Source organism: Ciconia boyciana, chromosome 7, assembly GCF_034638445.1.
Source record: "Ciconia boyciana chromosome 7, ASM3463844v1, whole genome shotgun sequence".
In the NCBI taxonomy this organism is placed as follows: Eukaryota; Metazoa; Chordata; class Aves; order Ciconiiformes; family Ciconiidae; genus Ciconia; species Ciconia boyciana.
The window spans coordinates 59023269-59047868 of NC_132940.1; the positions used below are offsets into that span (position 1 = coordinate 59023269).

General features: G+C 43.9%; 1 protein-coding gene across 2 annotated transcripts in view; it reads right to left on the minus strand.

The window, feature by feature from the left end:
- Window positions 1-24600, minus strand: part of KCNMB2 (potassium calcium-activated channel subfamily M regulatory beta subunit 2) — a 158650-nt gene that overhangs the window by 17027 nt on the left and 117023 nt on the right. The gene's annotated exons all lie outside the window — the stretch shown is intronic.

The window sequence follows — 24600 nt, forward strand, 5'->3', positions numbered from 1 at the left end:
CCTATCCAACGCAGCAGACCACTTTATATCCAGCATGCCAAATCCCTGTGGCCATGCCCAGTGTGCTCTGAAGATGGACCGTTTGTTAACTCAAGGTGAGATGTAAAATAATGGGATGACAGATCAGCGGGTGGGAATGAAGGATAAATCTCATCAGCCCCACTGGCAAAATGTGATCCTGGCTAATCAAGCTTAGCTATGCTCCACACTGCAAAGGATTTGCACCATGAACAAGAAATCACCGGTAGTTTAAGAAAAGGTAATAGCTGCATCCAATGTTCTTATGGCAGTATTTTGGGCATAGAAAGTGGCTATTGTTTAAGCACACACACGTTCATTACAGCTTATTGGTTGCACGGCAGCTCTCGGTGCGATGAGGCTCTCAAGGAATGTTTCTGAATGAGGCACAAGTATGAGACATAAATGCAGCATTTTGTGGAAATGTAACTGATGTGACAAATATGTCTTTTCCCATAGAGAAATTACTGTCCCAAAGCCATTTAGTCAGACCAGTTAGATTCCTGCTCAGGGGCTTCTTTGTTTCACAGCAGGGTATGAGACCTGCTGCCTTCTCTCAGGCTCTCAGGGTCTTCTGAAGAGGGGAAAAGTCTGAGGTGTTTCATTTTAAGGACTGAATTTGAGCCCTGTACTTCAATTAGAGCTCATAGAATCAGAAATACAGAATTAAAAGGATCTCAACAAGTGTTGCTGCTCTCTTGCCCTGATTCAAGGCACATTCACTACATCTATGTTATTTGTAGCAGATTTTGGTTACCCTAGATCAACTGAATGTGAACAACCATCTTTCCAGATAAAAACTTCATTGCCAGGCTGGAAGCATAGGCTGTATTGAACCTGCTAGTGGGGCTACAGCTCCCCTTGTAGCTCCTCTTAATCTGCTCCTGGTTTTAGTGAGGCTCAGTTAAAATCTTGATCTCTGAGAACTGGGCCCTTCTTGGTGAGGGCTGTAATTCACATTATTTCATGACACAGCACTTTGTGCTTTTACTGCATTCAGAGAAAAGCTTAAGAAAAAAAATATTCCAGATACCAAATACTTTAATGCCAAAGTTTTTCATACACTGGGGGACATTCTTTAGCTCACTGAAAAATAAACCTGGCTGTTGCTGCTGTCAGCAGAGAAGGCACATGAATTCCTCAGTGCTCCTCACCTGAAAAAGTCTGTAATGTCACTATCTACATAATCATGCAAAGGGCTAATTTCAATATTTGCATAGTGGTGAACCTGAGAGAATACTTACATCCTGTAGAGGTGGCTGCAGGGGAAGACTAACATGGATGGGGGCCAAAATCCACCCATATGCAGACAGGCTGATGGGTGCCAAGGGACCGGGCTCTCCATCTGGAGTCAGCCTAGAGCCCCACCACAGGGTCCATGGCGCAGACCCAGGCCTAACTCACAAACTGGGCAAATTGGCCAAACTGGTGACCCCGTCACCTCCTCCCTGCTGGGATCCTGCTGCTCCCTGTTGCTGCGATGCTCAGAGACGCTGCCTCGGGACTGGGGCTTGCAGGCAGGGACCTTGCTTGAAATAAGACAGTAATATCTGACAAAGCTTTTGTGCTGTATTCATGCTCAGCAAATTGGTCAAGAAGGTGGCCCAAAAGAAGGGAGACAGAAGGAGGTGAATCTCCCCCAGCCCTTTCCCTGACTCTGTGGTCATCACTGCAGCTCTGAGAGCCAAAAAAGAGTCTTTTATTTCCTTACAACCACTGTAGTTAAGTATTGGGGATTAAGCAATAAGAAGAGGCACTTCCTCCCTGAAATAACTATAGTTTAGAAGGTGAATAGCATCTACCAGGATCTAATCAATATAGCCACCGACTAAGAAGTGTTTTTATAGTGATCATGGCCAGAAATTTGGGTTGCAGGACCTTGGGTCTCATCCTCACTCTGGTATGTAAGATTGCACCTACACTACCCCAGACAGCTCAACGGTGACTGACAAGCCTGTGCCGAACGAGCTGGTGTTTCTGCGTCGAGCAGTGCAGGAGGGCTCAGAGCAATGATCCAAGGGCCTGGAGGCCACACTGGATATTAGACTGAGACCCGTTCCAGGCTGAGCCCCTTAATGCTGGAAAATAAAATTATATATATATATTTGTCACTGCACTCTTTAGGATGTCACAGGTGAGTTGCACGGCAGGAAAGCCTGGCTGGCTGTGCTGCCACAGCTTGAGTGGTTCCAGAGCCGTCAGGAGATGGTGGTGAATGCTATTAGAGAGTCTGTTCTTAATTAAGCAAAACTTGGGCACACATTAGAGGTGATCAGCAGCTTCTGCTGCCTGTCTGAGTCAACAGGGACACCTGGGCAGGACTGCCTGGGCAGGGAGGCAGGTTCACAAGCTCCGGAGCAAATTTCAGAAGCACCACCGGTGCGAGAGCTGGGTGAGAGGGGTCTGTCCCACCGAGGAGATGCCAGGGGAGGAAAAGGGATGTCTTTCTTCTCCCCAAAGTCAGAGTGACTTCAGACAGTGCCAGTGCCCTGGAGCAGTCCATATGTGATAGCATTAACGCTGCCTGGGCAGTCCAAGCTAACCATCACTATTTAACACACAATTACATGCCTAATTTTGTGTGAAATTGTTACACTGATGACATCACAACAGAGGTCAGATGTAAGCGACTAAAGTCCATGTTTCCTTTAGGTGGGGGTTAGCTGTAAGGTAAGAGCCTTTTGCAGAACAGTAACAACACAGACTCCCCAAGATCTCCTTTGAAGGCCTTCGGAGGACTTACAACTTAGAACGGTTACAACCTACACAACCATTTCCTGCTCTGTCAGGTCAGTTAGCAAACTTCCATACCTTTCTCCTCCCCTGAGTGAATCCCAAGGCAGGACTGTGAACCCTGTTCCTTCTTTGTCCCCTCTCTCTTTTCTGAGAAAACAAGTAGCACTACTTTTTTTTTCCCATTGCCTCTCTGAGTCAGCTGCTGGCAATGTATTTTTATAATGCAACAAGTAATCAGCCTGCGAAACTCATTACTGCAGGATGTCAGCCTGGCATTTAGAGTAAAAGTGGATTGTGCTATTTCTTGAACAGACGGAGCACCTAAAATCATGACAATACCTGTTAAAAAAACAGTTTAGAAGAGGCACTTCAAGCTGCTTTTTTGACTATCAGGAGTCTGTAGGGAAGATTCCTATAGGGCAGGTTACCAGCAAACTGATGTACTTGATGTGACTTCTGCTGTGTACTCTTAGAGTCAGGATACTGGGTTGGACCCTGTGCTTTCTGCTGGACTTTGCCTGAATATTGCTGTCTTCTTCATTATTTACCCCGTGTGGCATCAACCCAGTTGTCTCTCGGCACGGTTGCCACAGAGACAGGCAAGGAGGCTATGCTTTGGTTTTTACAAACCATGCCTCATTCATAGAATCACAGAGTCATAGAATTGTTTAGGTTGGAAAAGACCTTTAAGATCATCAAGTCCAACCGTAAATCTAATACTGCCAAGTCTGCCACTAAACCATGTCCCTAAGCATCACATCTACATTTCTTTCATGGCGTTTGGGTCTATTCTGAATAAATGCACACGGTTTAAGAGAGAAATGCAGAGTAAAAAATGTACAATCTCCTGTGAATACATGTACACCTGTGCTCAGGGCAATTCACTGCTCTGCACTGGCCGAGGAGCAGCTCTAAGTGCCCATAATGCTGACACAGTGGGTCTCCCCAGAGCTGACCCACTCCTCCCATCCTCCCCCATTCTCAGCCTTCTCTTGAAGATAGATAGATAGATAGATAGATAGATAGATAGATAGATAGAAGATAATAGAAGAACTATTATCTTCTGGTGAATTTTATGACCTCACTAGAAAACCTGACAAGGTTTCCACTTTTTCAGCCATTGCAAGATGAAGACTTGAGATAGTTCTTATAAGATTAGAACTACTCTGTCCCGACCTAAGGAGTGTCAATAAGTCAACCCAAAAGCAACCACCTGAGAGAGGACTGCAGTGTGAAGAAAACATGCTGGGGCAGCATTTGCTTCAAATTGTTCCAACAAAGACGTAATTCGGAGGGTCAATCTCAAAATCCTTAGCTGGTACCTTGGTAATTATATTATGTGCTCTGTTATCCTCACTTTCACCCTGGGCTGGCTGCTTTCCTTTCTCAGGCTTAGACTGAGATAAATCTCAGGACGATTTATATGAAATGTCCCTTATCTCTAGGTCACCACATCTGTGAACAGTCAAAGAGGGATATTGCGGACCATGTTTTTAGATGGAAAGCTGGGTTTTACATATGCGTTTATTTGTAATTGCCTCTGTCTATGTTTATGTTAATCACAGGGTTTCTGAGACCTTGGAGAACCATTTATGGCACCAAATTAATGAGCTTTGCTCCCCTTATGGCATTTCATTTCCTGGGCAATGTGGCCACTGTAAAAAGAGAAGGACTTGCATTAATTTTACCTCATAAAAGACACCCTGAGTCATCAAAAGCCAACAAAAGCTAAACATTCACCTAAAGCTATAATCACTGACCTCTTAAGCTTTGTCTGAATACACCCACGTCCCGCACTGTCCATGCTGCCAAGCGGTCTGGATGCTTCATCCCAACATTTCCCAGCCAGAGGATTCATTTGAACCCTGAGGCAGTTCCCTGTGAGTCCTGAATTTTTCCTGCTAGTCCACTATTTAACCTCTCTCCCTGCCACAACACAGCGGTCAGTGCCAGTTCTTGAACAGACAGGGCAGCTGCTGTTGCGTGGTGGGAGATACTTGGTCTCTCTCATGGCTGGAGAGACTTTTTTTGGGGTGGTCCCACCCACCATCGCCCCTGGGAAAAGGAAGAGGCTGAAACCAGGCATCAAAGGCAGCCCATAAGGGGATGGTGGTTCACTTTTGAGGAGAATTTACTGAATACGGACAGTTAGACTTTATGCCCTGACAGCTCTTACCCGTGCCTATCTCTGATGATAGTATGTTTTCCTATGGCTTTGTTGAGCCAGAAAACAGGGAGAAGTATTGTGTAATGAAGGATGGGAGATAAATAAAATGGCCTGTTGAATTTCGGATGTAAAGTGTAGCCTGACTGCCAGGTAGTCTGGCATTCAGGTGCCTTAGTACGTGGAAGAGTTTCCCAGGCAGAGCGATGGTGGTAACTACTAAATTAAGATGCTCCTGTCTGATTCAGGAGATGATCCAGGGAAGTTTTCTAGTCCTGGTGTTAAAAGAATGTATGAGCTGGACACAGGACTAAAACCAGTGCCTGAAATTTCTGACTTGTAAGTATGGTCCATGGCAACATGAAGGGGTAGACAGAAGCAGAGCTACACCAGGGAGAGGGTGAGGAGAAACCTAACTGGGTGGTAAAAACTGAGCCTGGGGTATCCGAGCGAGACCTGCTGTGGCCGTGGCTGTGGTGTGACATGAAAGCCCCAATACACATGTACCAAGGGAGGTCTTACACACTAGCACTGAAGATGAAAACCAGAAACCAGGTGAACACCTAGCTGGCAATTCCCCTGTTCTGACACAATTCAGAGGGCAGTGTTTCTTGTGTAGTCAGAATACCTACTTTCTCTGCAGGTCTTCATCTGAGCACAGTATCTGCTTGCCCTAATCCCACTTGTCTGCGGCCATAACAGAAGAACAGCAAGCATGGACCAAGAACAGCAATAAGCTAGCTCATAAAAGAAATGCTTCTGCATTAGTAGAAGACAGTTACCACTTCGGGAACATTTAACGCTCTGGCAACAGTAACACTAAATTGTGAAGCAGCAACAGCGGTATCAAATGTTATATTTCTGCCTTGTGACTGGACTTTGCTGTACTGCACGCTAATGGGCACAGTGCAGGACAGAGCGACATAAATAACCGTTCTTGTTGGAGCATCTCAGCAGCTCTGGCTGTACTAACTGACTAATCCAACTGGCAGATGACCTTGAATTTGGGGTTCCTCGTTATGGCAAGGGAAAAATGGACAACGGGCAGCTGGTGTTAATGTACTGACAAGAGTTTAGGAAGCCTGATGGCTAATGATGCTTCATTAATGAATTCAGTTCTATTTCTGGCTCTTCTCCTAAATCTCCTCAGAGCTCAGAGCTGAGCTCTCCATCTAGCTTTTGAGTTGAATGAGGGAGACACCCTGGACCCAGGGTGGTCTTGCTGGGCTCCCATGGTACAGGCATGTCTAGGACACTCCATGTCCAAAGGAGGAGGAGAACGGGGCTGCCAGTAACAGCTGAAGCCATCCCATGGGGATGCAACTTAGCTGTGTGCAGAACACAGCAGCATTTGGTTTTGTTTTCAAAGGCAAAATTTCTTTTAACTTCAAATCATACTTTATGATTGTTAATTTCCTTACTCTCTTTTCCTTACTCTCTTACAGGAGTAAGAGAGATTTTCAGGAAGGCTGAGGTATCTATACCTCTTTGCTACATGACAACATGCAATATGTTCACACTTCAAAATTAAATATTCCAAAGTAAACTCTAAATCTTCCAGGTTTCCATCTCATGATGTTTTTTTCCTCCAGCGCTGGCTTTCTGTTTTGAAAAAACTTTCAACCCTTGCCATTTAATGATGCCTGTCATCCTTAGGCTAGTTGCCTGCCTAGTACAAGTCTAAGCAGCCCACACAGAATGGCTGTAGACTTTATTGTCTTTATTCTTCCTGATCTTTTTAATTTTAACTTCCTTCTCCACTTTTTCTTTTTTCTTTTTTTTCTTTTCCTTTTTTTTTTCCCAATGCCTCTTCCCATACATTACTATCCCCATGATGACTTGTTTCACTCACCCTGGCTGCACCATGTTAGTCTTAATTATTCTGATTTAGCTGATTGAAACAGCAACTTTTTGAAAAAATTCCTGTGTCCCCAGGTCAGCTACAAAGGAGGGAGCTACTGTCTGTCATCACAAACAAGAGAGTCCCAACTTCTCTTCTTTGGTGACCTTCTGGCCACCTCGGAGCAGTCTGACATTATGGCCTCAGCTTCCTCATCTGTACAAGGGATGTGCTAGTCCTCTCACTGTACCTGGCAGATGACATTTTCAGGCCACATCCAGGTAGCAAAACATCTAGTGAAGAGCCAGCCCTTATTACCATCCTCATGTTTTGGTGCGGGTGAGTTTGCAATCCAAGCACGAGGCAATGCCTCTCTTGGCACGTTGCAGTCACCGGGGATCAACGTTTGTGAGGCACAGCTGAGGATAATTGTCCCCTTTGCCTGTCAGGACTCTGCAAACATTTTTAGCTTTCTGTGCTGAATTTGAATTTACGTAGCAAGTGACACATTGGACAAGCACTATATTCATCATCTCAGCTGCTCCCTGGCTTCGGAGAAGAGCACAATCTGCCGGTAAAATGGGCTGGCTTTGGGAGGGGGGGCAGCAGTGGCAAGCACTGGGTCCCCCCCTGCAACATGCTCCAGTCAATTGAGCCAAGAGAGTTTTATGGGGAGATCTGCTCTGCCAAAGACCAGGTAGCATTACATTGATGAGGAAGGATCCTGGGGGTGAGAATGAAGGCAGTGAAAGTGCTGCACTACCTCACTTGATGCTCTCTTTTAAATCTTAGCACAGTTCTCTGTAATTGCAGAGGGATATATCACCTTAGGTGCTGCACTGCACCAGAAGAGCTATATGGCCCTGGAGCAGACTGGCTGGCTAAGAGCACATGCGTGGCAGTGAAGATGATCTGTGTCTTGCGATCATGCCGTGATAAACCCAGTGGGAAATGGAGAGAGGGTGAGAGGAAAGAGACAAAGTGGAAGCTCACTGCGGCATTGCTCCTCCACTCAGGGCTGGGAGGTGTTTCCAGCTCTAGCTCCACGCTGAAGTCAGTCTCTTTGGTGGTCATCAAGAGGGAATGACCTTCTCCACAGCTGAGATTTTGTGGGTACCCACTTGACCAGATCTTAGAGGAGGCTCTTTTGGATACTAAAAAGACTATTTTTAAGAATAATTGGTTGCACAGTGGGAGCTGGACACCTCTGACTATGCTGAAGTGAAGTGGCTTCAGACTTGACTCATATATCCCTGCACCACTGTCATCTCAGGGTCCTGGGATTTACACCCCAAACTGTGAAGCAACAGGGTGTTGGCACTGCCTTTTTACAGGTGGTGAACAGAGGCACAGAGGCTGCTGAAGTCTCAAAGTCTCCAGGAAGTGGCCAAAGTGGCCAAAGTGTCCCAGGAAGTCTGTGGTGGATATAGTGGAGAAAATAGCCTAAAAGATGGTGGACAACCACCTTCTACCCGGTGAGGAGGGAGGAGAGCTAAGAAACATACAGATTCCCATGTCAGAGAGCAAAGGCAGAGCCTTGTTTTGGGGAAGCACCAAGTCCCATCCATGGGGATATCCCCCCAGCTCCAGCTTTGTGCAGCTGTGCCTCAGCTTTACACTCCTCCAGAGAAGACCTGATCTGAGAAGTACATGGCTTTTAAATATCCCTGAAGAGAGTGTTTCATTTCAGGAAAGCAGTGCTAAAACCCTGATGGTGTGTTTGCGAGTTGCAGCACAGGGAGGGGAAGAGTGATGCACTGCTAGGGACGGGGAGGGCACCAGCAGCCCTTAGGGAAGCCACTAAGAAGAAGGAGATCACACGAGCAATGTGGCTGGGGAGAGAGGTAAAGGCAGAGAAAGATAAACAGACGCAGAGCAGCACCCAGAGGAAAAGAACAAACAGCCAGGGCAGATATGGCAGGAGTGGTTTTTCTCCCACCTAATTCCTCGAGCGGGTCAATCATCTTTTATCTCCTTTGAGTCAGTCCCCGTGCCATGGAGAGCACCAGCTGGAACAAAGCAAAGGCAGAGGCGAGCTAAAACTACTGCCCAGCGGGAAGTGAATGCTCTGGCACTATTTATTTTTGAGTCCACATTTGGATTAGCTGTAAAGAGCTGTGTGGATAAGCAAGCAGGCAATTACAGCTGGGACGTGCTGCTCATGAATGGAAACAGCTCCAATCTGTTCAGGACATATTGAAATTCTAATTCAGTTAGATTCCTTTAGTTACAGTGCTCATCACAGACACTAAAAGAGATGGGATTAATAAATAAATACAACTTTTATGTTGCCTTTGGTTTGCCTTCTCTGCTCCCCTTTCCCCCCTCCCCAATTTTAGCTGTTGTTTGACTTTATTTTCTGTGGCAAAATACAGCAGTCTGCATTTAGTCTGCTTGCTAATTTTTACAAGGACCTAGGAGACTGCAGCTGGCTGAACGCGTGCACTGCTAACTAGTGGGCAGTCAGCATGAACGCTAGACCACTGCTGAGGTTTCACATCACATCTTACTAAAGACCATTACCCAGAGATGCCTGTTCATACTGCAAAAGTGCAGGTGTGACACTGAGGCACAGAGCAAGGCATTTGCACAAGCTCTTCACTGACTTCATCCCTGGTTCAGACCAATGCTCAAGTCCACCAGCCCGCACTGCTGCCCCAGTAAGCAGGTTGGCTTCCTGCTTTGGGTATTGGTGTAAAGCTACTTTGCCATCGCAAGCAAGCGCTTTTGCACCGGGTTTGTGCAGGTAAGTTAGTAAAAGATCTGATCCAAACCAGTGGCCAGGGAAGAGGACCAGGAGTGCTGGATCAGTCCTGCCAGTGTGACCTGGAAACTCAAGCAAGTTATTTAACTACGTGCTGGTTGAGTTTCCTTGGCTGTCAAGGAACGATGTTGTATTAAACCTGCTGGCATATGCAAGGACAGTGAGTTGAGATCTAAATGTCTGAGACTGTCAGATTGGAGGAATGAGAGGAGCGTGAGCTTGGTTCTCCAGCTGCCTGGCAGTCATGCTTCCCTCATGACTTGTCTCTTGGACCTGCTGAAGGACCTCTGAATGTAGAAGGATGTCTACAGACAGGTTGTGACTAGTACTGACCACATCAGCTCAGAAACCTGGTTATGACAGACACTGGGTAGAAGTTACTTATCTCCCTTGAAACTAAGAAAAGGGCTTGATGGAGAAAGACGGATATAATAACTTCATACTAATGATACCGAGGCACAGAGCTGTGAAATAAGCACCTCTGTGGTAAAAGCAAACACTCAGCTTGGATCTTATGAGCATCTTTCCTCTTGGTCTTATTACAAAAGGGGAAATTTTGCAGCATAAACACTCTGTCGTAGCTCCTCATCCTTTCAGGATTCAGACTTCACCATCTGTAGCCCTCTTAGTTGAATATGTTCAACTGTTGTGTCAAAATCACAAAGCAGAATTTTGTGCCCAAGTGCTGTAGAAAAGCACCGGAAATATTTTTTCCTGCATACCTTTCATGTAATTTTCACAGAATTTAATATTTTAAGCGTCCTTATTTTTAAAAATGTAATTCTGTAGAGGCAGCCTCCTATTGTCTCTTGAGTCTAAGTTGTGTGCAATATGGCTACATCTCAGTGGACCATTGAACTCATGCATGTGCTCTCTGGAGCTCTGTGTTTGCTTTGCCCACTGGTAAGGATCTCCAAGTCACATCTTAGGGACAGAAACCTATTGCCCGATTGGAAAAACAACACAAAATCCTAATTCCTACAGGGAAGGTGCATGCCCCAGGGAACGATTTCCAGTGTAAGAAGAAGGAAGCGTTTCTAATGGATTCATTCGTAGTTAGGACACAGATCAAATCCAGCCTGATGAGCAAGACTGGGAGAAAGTTAGAAAGTAAGTGGGTTACATTAAGGTAGAGTATTAGAAAGACAGGGAACACAACATAAAAGATAATAGCGATGTGCACACACAAGAGAGAGTAGGAACGGCTGCATATTGCAGAAAGGTAGTAATGAAATCTACAGAAGTAGTGGTATGAAGTGGATGGGAAATCTGGCAGAGTCAATGAGTCAAATGACTACTGAGACAAGGCTCATGAGCCAGGCTTAGTACAGTGCTGCATCAGTCTATTAGGTCAAAAATCAGTGTAAGCACTAAATCATCTGCTTTGTGGATGAGTTCCGTGCATGATACATTGGATGGTACAGATGCAGATTCAGCCTCCTTAGAAAACTAATAGCTTGAGAGCTTGTGAATCTCTTTATAGATGTGTTCTTGTAATATACTTTTTAGCATAAAACCAATTTTTATTGAGAGTCAGGAAAAAAGATAATGAGAAAGAACAAAAGCAAAGTCTCTATAAGAGAGAACAGTGTACATACGCCCTCTACGCAATTTTGAACCAACAAAGAGAACAAAATCTCTGCAGTCCTCTGAGGCTAGCAGAGCACTCTGAACAGTGAAGGGCCCATGTCCATGAAACAAAAACCCAATGTATTTTGGTCTCATAACTGGTCTAGAAATGAAAACAATGGCAGGAGCAGGCACAGACGCTTCCATTCCTCATATGGCAATAATCTATATTAATTACAGCAAGCGTCCAGCTTCGAACAATGTCACTGCAGTGCTATTACTGTTGAAGAGTATTGAGTTTCCAAGGAGGTGAATGTCTTTTTCTCTCCCTAATCATGATTACTTGGCTTAGTACTTGGGCTAAGCTTTCATTTAACCAAGATAAATGGATATTTCCAAAACCAGCGAGTTAACACTATGCATCACATTATTACTCTCTTCTCAGATTTCTTGCCTCGTGTGCTATTTTACTCGGCTGCTAAACACAAATAACAATAAGAATAGGAAGGAGGAGCTGTGCAGGATCCCATACAGATTAAAGATAAAAAAAATAAATAAATCTGTTTTCGACCCATTAGTTTGTCCTATTCTGTGCTAGCATTTCCCCTCAATCAACATAACATAACAACATTATTTTGTCCTGTAATTTCCCTTTCTTGAAACATGAGTGCCCACACCATATTTTTGCAGACACCACCAGCCCATCTGACTAATATTTTGTTGCTTTCTATTTGGAATTCCTATTTATTATTTAAGCTTATGTGCCAATACTGTAGGTTAACATTCAGAAGACCAGATGGGAAATTAGAGGCAAAACTTCTGTCAGTGGTAACGCGACTTCCACGCTTCATTTCCCCCAGGGCACAGTGAATATTTCCCTTTTCAACAGTGCTGGGCAAAACGTTCTTAAGGAACCGGTGGCAGCAAAACTGCACTGGCAACTCACTGAAGTTGTCAGGATGCAGGAATAGGTTTTCGGTTGCTGGGCCATTTGTGAGAAGTTATTTTGTAGGAGCTCCTGGAAGATACCCATCTCAGTACAGAAGTTCAAGTGCAAAAATAGCCAGCAAGAATTGCCTTTCTAGCAAAGTCAGTGAGAGGTCTGGCACTGAACAGCTTCTCCTACACAGGCGGGTTCACCTGACCACATTGCTGCCCAGTGGTCCTGCTTTTGATGACCAGGGCAGGCTGCAGATCCAGGAGAGGTCCTAACTTCAGGTGCCTAAACTCTGCTAATCCCGTTGTTTCAGCGGCCATCCCACTCCCCACTCCTCTGTCTCTTTGGGGACCGGCATTTGCAATATGAAGGCTGCTAAAATGTGCATTGAAGACACGCTAGAGGCCTGCCCAGAGAGCAAGAGCTTGCCCCTACCCTTGAGTGCCATGCAGATGGGACTTGTTCAGATAATTACCACCAGATACAGCCTGCACCATCTTATCTTCTCTGGACTTTTTCTATAAGGTGTTCATCATTTGGCCAGCCTCCAGCCACCTTCTTCGCAACAACAAAAAGCTTTTACTAAACATTTGATAGTGCCATTAATTAAACAAGGAAATAGATGATGAAAATTAGGACATGTGGGTTATATCCATATTGTCTACTTTTTAGGGTAGTTTAACAATTGCCTGTTAATTTTCACCCTTTTTGATGCTTTTATGAAAGCTCTTTCTGCCTCTGTCTCTCCTAAGAATTCCTGAGCCCCAGTAATCATGTGAATTACATTCAAATCAAAATGCAGAAAAGCTGTGTTTTCACATTGATGTTGAAATCTTGAAGGCCATTTCCACCTCCCATGGGATACAGCGGGTGTGTATCTCATTAATAAAGGTGCTTTACAGCATAGCTTGTGACCAAGGAGGCTGCTAAGGTAAGTTTAACCAAAAATGTTTCTCATATATAGATATTTCCAAGGTCCTATCTTGCTACTAAAAGCTGGTATTTGAATTCTTCAATTTATTTATATCAACTTAAGCAACCATACCTGTGGGAAACTTGTTAAGGCACCAGCTAACACCAGGCAGGTGCCTTGAGCTGGCCCTGTTGTAACACTTGTGTGCCTCTTGCGGTAATACAGTGTAGCAGCTAAATAAAAGCTGGTAGTCTTCCTCCTAATGTGTTCAGAGGGCTTTTCCCCCATATTGATTTGATAGTAGCAATTCAATTACAGAAAATATTGTCAGAGGCTGCTGTACTATGGACTGCATTTTTATTTCATAGGGTGTAAAATTTAACTTTCACCCCCACTTGCTCCTCTTCCTTACACTGGAAATGCTGTCGTGAATTCCCCAGCTCAGCTTTTTTTTTCCTTCTTTTAAAGCTGATGTACAAGCATAATGAAGTCTATCATTTCAATGCTCTTTGATATGTACTTCAGAAAAGACCAGGTACTTGATTTGCTTCTTATTTACATCAGCGAGGTCAGGAGGCGAATGCAGAAGCAAGCGAAGGGGTAGGGCAATGCCATGGAATCTGTCTGCACTGGAGCAAAGGCATTTCTTCAGTTTGCTGTGGTCCCTTGGGAAATCCTATCAGCTGGACTAATGTTGGATGTAATTTAAGAAATACTCTCCCTAAACTGGCAGGAGGTTCAGTGTCCAAACATAATCCCTGCTGAAAGAATGCTCAAAAACTGAATTTTGACCTTCATACAAGCCAAAAAAGAGATTGAAAAATCTCTGTATCTGTAAAGATTTAAAAAACGATGCACAACATTTTGTCCAATAATAGCTTTTTGATTTCTTCATACTGTTTTTATTTATTTTTACCTTTTGCCACAATGGAAATTCAAGTCCAATATTCCATCAAAGTCAAGTATTTTATCACCTTTCCCCTCAAATGCCTGAGTCAGATGCTTAAAATGTAGCAGCAGAAGCACTGGAGTAGTGGATATATAAGTACACGGAAAAATCAACCTTTTGCACTATAGCCCAAGGAAGTTCCTTTTCTTTTTTTCTTTATCCTGGTGGAGTAATTTGCTATCAGAACATATTGCCATCAAAAGTGATCTGCTATTGGTGTGTATAGCTATTGGAAAATGTTGCTACTGGAGTATTTTGGTTGCCAGAGAGCTCCCCAGTCAGACCAGTTTGCTGGTGCAAAGTTCTGAGCTCACGGCAGAAGCCCTGCTATCAAATGCATTTGGCAACTGGGAACTGTCAATTCTCTTCCTCTCACTCAGGTGCAGAGAAAAAAATGTTTATGTAATCTGGAAGGTGGAAAGCTGGAGTGGAACAAGAATGACCATCACTCTGCGCCTTTCCAGCTTCCCTTTATTTCCCCAGGAATTTTGCTTTTCTTCTACCACCACGTTGAAAGCTCTCGCTTCCTTCACCGCTGCTGGAACAACAGGGCTTTTGGCAGTCAGCTCCTTCCGGGGCTTTCTAGTCCCAGGTTTGGTCTCACGTGAAGATGACCATAGGGTGACAGAAGATGCTCACCTAACCCATTGCTGCCATCAGTCCTGCCACAGGACGCCAACACTGGCGTTAAGGTGGTGGGAGAGGAAGGACTGACTAGGAAACAGCACGCCCAGTTCTGTTTCTGCAGGTTTCGATGCACAAAATGAATTCCTGTGGGGTATGCAAGTATTGGGCATTGGCCACTGAACAAAGATATCCATGTGTGGGTTCTTACTCCATGTACCCCACGGTAAATACAAACCCGCTGACTGGCCTGGAAAGTCAGGCTGACTCCAGGAGTGGCCTGCCCCTCCTTTCTGCTCGTCTCTGAAAGAGCATCGCCCCAATTGTTAGCTTGGCAGTACTTGGAAGAGTACCAGCAATTGCAATAAGTAACTGATAGTATTTCCTAAGCATCTGTATTTTCACTTCTATGGAAAACATGGAGCTGATCTAGGAGTACTTAATTTGGGAGCTGTAACTCAGTCGCGGTGAAAAGCAGCACTGGAAGACCACCCATGGATTTCAGCAGATGAGATCCCCCGTAGTTAAACTAAATGTCATCACACTGTACATGGCTGCTGATTTCAGGTTTGCTAATTTGTAAAACAATGTGAAGGAAATGCTGCAGTTGTGAGTGGAGCAGCTGAATTATAGGTACTTAGGCAGCACTGTAGGGATATGAATTCTGTTTATTGCACAAACCTGCCTCTATAATTAATAGAAATAGTAACATTTCCTTGTTCTGTTTTCATTAATTCAGACTGATAGCTTTGGAAGATCATACTGGATTAGGAAACACATTTTGGAAGAAGAGGAAAGAACCAGAGGACTTTCCTGGCTTTTCAGCATCACTCCAGATCTCCTCCTTCAATGTGCAAGGAGCAAAATTACTAGCAATGCTCTGTGTGCAACAGACCATCTGTCACCATAATTGTAGCTTTATTTTATTTTTCCCTGCTTCTGGAAGAAAAGATCCAAACTTTCCTAGCTGCCTGCCTGAACTTAACATTATGAAATATATTTTAAAACCTTGAGAAACAGCCACAGTCAGTCCAAAGCCTGCTTAAACCCCAGCAGCTCTCTAACACCGACGCCGGCACCTCCCAATAAAAACTGGCTTCAGGTAACAAGATGTAAACGATCTGAACAGCCATATCTCCTTTAGCTTGAGTTTTATTGGCCTTTCCCCCTCTCTTAGGAGGCGTAAACATATCAAGGTTTAAAATTGCGCTTTATTTATCTCAGTGGTATAGTATGACATTGTTCCCACAGAAGCACTGGTGATATTTTATCGTAGTAGAGAGGAGGGCACTGCATGAAGCAGAGCTGATGCATGAGCCAGCTTAGCCATGGCTGGTGACAACCGAAATATGGCACAGGCTTCAGTCTGGGTGTTATTTTATTATTTTGGATGCTTCAGGGACTGGAAGCAAGGGGTGTCCAGAAATGCTCATGAAAACCAGACAGCTACGCAAGGGGCTTTTCACCTCTCCTGGTGGAAAGCTTTGCCCCCCAGCCCCGTCCCTCTCGGGATCAGAGGCACAGGAATAGGTGTGTCAGAGAGGACTTATTTTCCCAATGATTAATTGAAAAAAATATTAATCTTAATAGCTTTCTAACATGAAGTACGTACTGACCACTGAACTGCTCTAAGCAGGGCTTTTTATTGATACGACTCCTTAGCCAAATGTAATGCAATTAAATGACTGGATTTCATTATGTATATTGACATGGTGTCAGTGACAATTTCCATTCTCCCTATTATTTCTATAAATAAAGTCATCTGCCATAATTAGAAAATATGAACGTGCTAAGACCTCCATTAATTCTTCTCTATATTAATCTAAGAGCTGGGCAGATGTTTATTAATACCTTGTTACACTGCGTTCATCAGCTGTTACCAAGAATAGAAAGACTGAGACCTGATCTCACGCTGAAGGTTAAATAAGAGCAGATCTAGCTAAATCATAGAATCACAGAATAAATCTTGGCTTCTGGTTAACTTTTTGACAATATCTTTGGTTTTATCAAAATGCTTTTTAAACTTTTAACCTCTCTCTCTTTCTTTCCCTCAGTGTGCTTTGGACCACGTGTGAAACTCAGCGGCGTTCCCCTCCCTCCAGCAGTGAGTTCAGCAGTCCTTTAGCTGCACCCTGGTGTCCGTTTTGATTTCAGTGGAGCTGAATTACATCAGCCTGTGCCCTGCCCTCTGCTTCTCCCTCCTGGAAAGTATTTAAGGAGCAGCGGTGCCAGGTGAGAGCCCAGGTACACCCCCTTTGGTGCTGGGCACCTGCTGACGGGTGCTTGGGATGGATGTGAGGAACAGCAGGTATGGACGGACCTGCACCAAGCCATGATGAGTGCTACGACCAGCCTGTGAGACCTCATGGTCCCTCCTGGGAACTCGTGGTTGGCAGGTTTCAGAGCTGGTCTAACCTCTGTCCCAAGCCATCTCCCATTGTCACCTTCTCTGGCTCTTCTGCCAAGAAGGTCCACAATTTACTTATGTTTTCTGTGAAAGTACTTTTTTTTGTGTTTCTTTTAAATCTTGTTCTCAATAACCTGAGGTCACTTCCTGATCTGCTCCTTTCCTATTTGGCTGGCGTTTTCTGTCTCTTCCTATGATCTGTTCTTTCTCACCACCACCTGGTTCTGTTCTCTTGGCACTCACTGCCCGGGTTTGGTGCCCATCAGGGCACCTCTGCTGACATCAGCAGTGCTGCATTGACTTGTACCAGCAAAGCAACTGTCCTGTGACCTCTGCAGTCACGGCAGATGCTTGGCTTTGTCTGTGTCTATGTGGCTGTATCAAGGAGCTCTGAGGTTCAGGCTGGTGCCAAACTCCTGCTCGCTCACGTTCCCGGTGTGCTCAGGCTGCCTACGGGGAGAGGAGGTGCTTGATTTCTGGGATGAGCCAACTGAAGTACAAACAATGCTGATTCACATCAGATGTTAACAGAAACAGTGCATAAGATATATGTCTCTTTTACTGCATTGGGACTGCAATGGAGCCTATTTCCTTATTTTAGGAAAAGTTTAAATCTTGCTGGCAAAACTTGAAGAACTTCTCCTGAAGGACTCAGCCTTCCTGGCTAAACCAACTTTTTTTGAGCTGATAATTCTTGTAATTTTTTGCAAGCTCTTAACATTTGCATGTACGCTAAAGTAAATGAGATGAAACTGTACATGCCCTGTGACCTTTTCTCCTCAGAATACTGGACTGTTGCTGTTCCTCATTTAAAGCCAAGCAAAGCATGGCTGTTCACAACTGGGATTTACTTTGTAGGCTAAGATGTAATGCACTGAAGTGGGTGAGGCAGCACTCGGTCTGAACCTGCCTTTACATTTTTGTCTGGTCGCACCTGAAATGAAACTAGAGCATGTTGTGAGTTGTCCAGGGCTGGAGCTGGCCTTTCTTTACTGCGGTACCCAGCACTGAGCAGTTGGAGCTCCTGGTCTTCATCAGGCCTCGAAGAAGAATTTAAATAATATTTTCAAGAGAGGCTGTCTACACTACAGTGTAGGATAGGCATGAACCAAACCCTACCATATGGTCATCAGCCTAAATTCTGAACTGATGAACTGGCTGATATGTACTTTGAAAGACTGGTGGCAGTGGCTGGCCCAGCCTCATCCCATCCCATCCCATCCCATCCCATCCCATCCCATCCCATCTCATCCCCATGGCAGCTTCAAAGGCAGCCAAGGCAGATGAAAAAAATGGCTCAGCAAACCCAACAAACAGGGTTTATCTCAAAACTTCTCTTGACCTCAAAAAAGAACATGGGTGCAAAATTAGACTGCCCAGCCATGGAAAACACATGTATGTGGATACCTGTGCTGCCCCTGGACTCTCCCCTGGGTTTATTTCAAGGACAGTGCTCAGACCTTGTTTTGTACAAAGTCATTTTAAATTAATATATAAAAAAAAAATTGAAAAAAATCCAGTGTTGCTTCCACCACTTTCTAGCCCTTGCCTATCTCCTTTGAGTTAGGTGCTGCTTGTCTTTTCTCTTGTCTGCCACCTCTGAAATTGTTCACTTACTTTTTGCACTCTCTTTCCCTTTCTTGGAATTGCCGTTGCAGAAATGCACATAAACAGCTATTCTTCAGGTCAGCATTTCAATTAGTTTTAAATTATACATTTCTATTTCCTGAGTCTTTACTTATTTATTATTATTTATATTGAATCTTTTTCCAAGTGTTTGCATTGATTCCGATAACTCTTTTGGGTGTTTATCTGTATAAATAGATCAATAGCTTTTGGACTGCGCTTTCTGAAGCAATAGACTGAGAGGCTTGCTTCGAACTTGAAAGCTTCTGTACTGAAGTTATTAATACAGCAAGCTGTTACAAATGTATGATCCATAAAATTAGTTCAATCCCATGCTAAAGTAAGTGGATTTTGTACCTTTTCTTCCTGGACAGTTGTATTTAAGCAGTTGCCAATCTTACACCTCTTTTTTCCATTACACTCAGTTCATCAGGGAAAGGACACTACCGACGTCATGATTACACTCTTTCCAGAGTAGACAGGGTTGGCTTAATTACTGGTCCTAGCAGACAAGGGTGTGTGGATCATCCTGGGCTCCTCCAAGGGACTAACCTAAAGGGAGGATCTAATAGGAACCAAACTCCCACCTCAAATGAGAGATGCTCCCTTCTCTTAAACTGCAGTAAAACAAACCCTCCTCTAATCTGATCCGAATTAAAATCAGGCACAAACTAAGACTATCGTTTCTATTTCTAGCTTGCTCAAGGAAAGACCTCTTTGCATTGTCATCCTCCAAGCCAATTTTGGGTGAAGTGAAAAAACATAGTTCCACAAAATCTCTGTGTGAAGCCACCAGGGACACAGCAAGATAATAGTGTAGCAAGATAAGAGGGATTAAGATTACTTCTGGGCTTTTTAAGAAATAAGGGGTGAAAAAGTTAATGGAACGCTCAACTGGGAGACATTGCTGGGACCTGCAAGAAGTGATAGACCGAGATAGCTGGGTGCACAGCAGTTGCATTGTATGAAATAACTTTGCATGGCCAGCCTTTTCCATGTACATTGAAGCCTGCTGAATTCCACATGGATTATGGCATGGAGCTTTTAGAGCTATGGGTAATGAAGCTGATAATTTCCAGCTGATGCGTGCAATAAAGAAGTAGCTGAAGTACAATGAACTGGCCATTAGTGAAATGAGAAATACAATGGCTGGCAACACAATGGCATAATCATTGCAAGATGGGCGGCATGTCTTTTGTTGACTATTCATGGATCCCTCAGAGGATGAGCCTATGATTCTTGTGTGGGGTCTGCCTATTGATTACACCTCATTTAAGAAGGTCTGATGTTTGCCTCCCACCCACTTGTGATTTTTCTGGGCCAGTTTGGTACTTATTTAATGCAGGAAATGGCTCTGGCTCAAACACAGCGGTGCCTGCTCCACTCCGTGTTCAAGAGCAGTGCTTAGTGAGAATTTGCTTGTATTGTTGTGGAAATTAGATGTTACTTTCATCGCCGTGGTGAGTTTGAGTGGAATATTCTGTAGAGAAAATAACAGCCCCCAACAATCCAAATCCAGTGGAGGTCTGATCCAGCTTGTATTGAAGCTGATGAAGTATTTCTATTGTATTTAATGGACATTGGTCTCAGCCTCAAAAGAGTGCACTTCAGATTGAACTTCTCTGCTTTTGCAGAGATCTTATTAGATTTGCAGAGTTGGTATTCGATTTGCTCAGTGGTATGAGAACATTACTATTCTGTTAAATTACTTTTTCAGTGAATAATATATTCTTTTCTACAAGGATTTTTCTTTCTTAAGTCCTTTTTACCTGTTTGCCTTCAGCTGGTTAGAGAATTCATTCTCACTTCCTGCCTTGAACTACTACATACCTCTATCGTGCAGGACTAAACGACTCTCATCCACTTCTCAAATGAGTGCTCTGTATGCTAAACTTTTTGTTCCTTGGGCAGGGTGTCCCTTTTTTACTGGTGGAAAAAAAACAAGAAGAGCCTTGTGAATTACAAGGAAACCTAAATCAAAATAGGTTCTTGACCCCAAGCTCTTCCAGGGCAAGGCTCAGCACCAACTTCGGGGGAAGCCCTCCTCATACCTGAGCCTTTTCTATTACAACATACAGATACACTTTGTGAGCCCATTCCTAACGAAACAGATCTCCAAGATCTGAACTGTATTATATTATTTGTAGTATTTACACCTGTAATACCAGCAGCACGCTCAGTGCTTTGAAGAGCTGTTGGAAGACAAAGTCCCTGCCTAAAGAGCTTAATATTCATATTTTATTCAAAACAAAAAATATCCATACTTTGAGTCTGTAAGATACCGGATTAAAAAGGCTTTTCTCCTTAAATTAGCTCATAGAAATATAACCCCCTGAAGGGAGCGAAGGAGACAGCTGTGGAGGGAAGGGAGCCAGCACTACCGAGTACAAAGCGACTTTCAGCTGCCTCGTCCGGAGATGCACTTTCAGCCTCAGCCTGGGGTCCTTATGGACACTTTTATCCCGGGGAGCCCAGCTGGGATCAGAGAGGGTCGGATCTGCCCTGCCCCCTTGCACGGCATTCCCTGCGCTGAAGCAAGAGCCAGCCCCGTTCCATCCGGGACAGGGGAACCAGGGACGGTGTGATGGGAATGTAGCCTTCGGATCTGCCTGTTCAAACGGCAGCCCTCGCTATCGGAACAAAATCAGATCGCTCTTCCTTTTTGTCAGAAGTCAAGAGTGTAGAATGCACAGTTTCTCAGTTCTGATTGCTGTGCACAGATTGCACTATTCCCAATATTTTGTCACAGTACAATTATTTGCTATTTCTATGCGCAGCACATCACAGTGTCAACATTCTTTATAAAAATATATTAAATTATTTAAAAACAAAGGAAAACTAAATAATAGCATATGAAGAAATCTTTAGGAAAAGGTCATATTTCTGCATCAGGTATACTTCAAGTTTAGTGGAAGTAGGATACTTTTGCCATAATGGACAACAATGAGAGAAACGGAGCACAGTGCTCAGGAAGGGAACAGTGAATGCGACTAATATGTTTTTGAGGAGAAGGCAGCAAACCCGCCGTTACATGTTGACGGTTGAGAAGCAAAGCCGACAAGAGTTTTGAAGCCATAAGTTCCAGCCTATTGCAGAATTTTAATGTGTTTCCACATGAGTGATATTTGGTTAGATATTGTAAGCACAGTACTGGAAAATTAGGATTAGCAAATGAGTAAATTAAACTGAAATTTGGGCAAAGAGATTTGAAGGTAGATGTAAGTGCTTCAGTCATGATGGGCTTTGCCCTCCAGTGAATTTTTTTCTTTTTTTTTAAAATAGTCTGTGAATTCTTATTGGATTTGAAATTGTTTCCATTACAGATGCTAGAGATTTTGCAAGGAAATCTGCTGGGGTTATAGAAGAACAGTAACAGAACAACAACAGAAGAGATGTAGGTTAAAAGTGATACAGTTTTGACTTAACGATCTCCTTTGTGAAATGCTCATCACAGACAAAATTTCTGGGCTTCATTCCTGGCCACAACACAATGACAAAAACACATAACACAAACCTCACTGAGCCACTCCTTGTTCTTAAGAAAATGTATGTTACATGGCCAAACCCCACATCTGTCTTTGCAGGGTTAATTATTTCTGAAACCCAAGTGAGACGCAAAGAAAGCTGCACAGATAGACACAGGACATAAATAACTCTGGCTATTAGCTGAACAGTGGGGAAATCCCCCAAAGGCGGCAGGCAGAGGAGATGGGTCTGCGGTGGACCCCGGGGTACTCCAGCAGGCCCAAGCACCTGCACCGGAGCACCCTGCCAAATGTGCTAAGCTAAATCCACTTCCGAACAATGGCACTTTGATTAACAGAGGAGTCAGGATGCTGTGCAAACCGGCCTCGTGCTGACACCGAAATGATCCAGACAGCTCAAATATGAGAAATGGAAAAAGCAATAAGCATTAGTAAAAGAAAACAGCAGGTTGTACATAGCCTCGATGACTTTGTCAGTATATTGTCTTTTCCGTGAAGATCTGGAAGATCTGACATTTTTTGTCTTGGTTCTCAAGGAACATTGCAAGAATAGTAGAGATAGGGGAACAGATGCAGAGCAGTTCGATAACTTACCATGATAGTACCTACCGAGGCAAAATTACATCCAAGGCTTTCCTCTCCAATTTGTGAGGTTAGATCATGCTGATTTTATCACCAAGGTCATTTTAGCATCCATGCTTAATCCAAAACCTAGTCTGATATTTGTTTAGGAGATTTGAGTAATCTCTTTAAAGAATTAACAAGTGCTGGAGTCCTAAGGAACAATCTTCTCTCAGCCCTGTCTGGAGCAGAAGGATTTGAGGTCAAAGCTAGGTGAAGGCTTTTTTAAGGCAGTCTGGAAACAAATTAAATTCTCTTTAGAGCCAGTTGGGTTATAGAGAATGGAAGCACAAAACCTGCAAATGATTTTAGGTTGTTTTTTGGGTTCAGTTGTTTGGCTGCTCTGGAGGCAACCCATGACGTGCCGCATGATGATACAGTATTGATAACACGATATGCAGAGGGGCTTGCTCTGACAGGTTTCCCCTCTGAGCCACGTACACCTGCAGTCCGTGGCCAAACAACACATGAATGTTTTGCTGCCTTTTCCAACATCACCGTATGCTGCCTGTTGGCCCTTCACGATACAGCGCTGGCCCTGGAGCTGCATAATGGGAGCTAATTTCTAGTTAAGGGAGCGGATGGGAAAATTCAGTGAAACAAAGTCACTGATGCTCGAATGCCAAGCTGTTAAATCTTCAGTAAGTCTTAGTTCAGAAATCAGTCGTCTTTTTTTTACAAATCATTAGAAAGTTAATCAGTGGATATAAAGTCAAATGTTCACTTGAGTCTCTTGGGTTAAATTTTGGGAAGGGCTTTGAGGAATTGACTTTGAATCCTTGCATCCAAAGCTACTCTGTGTGTTTTGATTGTTGGATGGATCTAAAATAAACCATTTCTACATGCTCTTGTCTGAGAATATGTAGCTGATATCGCATAAGATTAGCCCTTCTCTTGCACATCGGTCCAAGAAAATAATGAAAATCCCACAAAAGCAGCGTTTCCACAAGACTCCTACCATGTCAGGCAGAACAGTCACCTAGCAGCTCGTGGTGTTGTTGTAGTGTTAACCCTTACATCCTTTTCCTTCCCAAAAGGCTGATGATTTTTTATCTAGATCCAGAAACAAAGAACAACATCCTGGCCCGTGGGGGTGGATGCTACGGATGCTCATTTCAGGCACCCTGCCATTTCACAGCTGGCAGCAAGAGATAAATTTATCAGTCGTCTGAGCCAAGGTCCACCAGATGGAATCACATCCCACTTAGAGGTAACGTTGGACTAGTGCAGCCTCAAGAGTAGAGGTAGGTTTGGCTATTAACTCTTCTCAGCTTCCAAGCTTCAGACTAAAAGAAAATTTGGAACATAACCGGGAATCATGAGGCCAAATACCCCAAACTTAAGAGCACATAATGCAGCAGCTACAGCTGGAAAGGGTACTACAACTCACCTAGCAAAGTTTTACAGTGAAGTTTGCTATCCTAGCCACAAGAATGTTGTTTACCTTTGCGTGGCTGATAAATTGCAACAGCAATGATTTTACTGTAAAAACAAACAAACCTCCAATTAGACCAGTGAGAAGCAATATTAAATCTCATTCTTCTACTTGTGAGAGATATTTATCTAGAGGCCTATTAATATTTTTATATTTGGAGAAATGGCAGCTCATACAAGCAAATGGAAACACCTAACATAGCATATAGGCAATGTCCTTGGCAAGGCCTATAAAATCGAAGGTAAAAGAGGTATGGTGGGTGTTGGCTAAAGTAAAACAATATTTGCACAAAAGACAGTAGGGGATATGGTAAATATGAAAAGTAATTGGTAAATTCAACACATCCTTGGCAGATCCTCTGTAGGGGTGTGGAGGACCCTTGCCTTTAAGTCACCTGCTGCATTTGTTGAGATCCACCATTCCAGCATCCTCCCTGTCTGGTGGCTGCTGAAGAGCAGAGTGGTGAGCAGAGGTGGGAAGAGGACACTGTGCAACTGTCCAGCCTTGGGCTC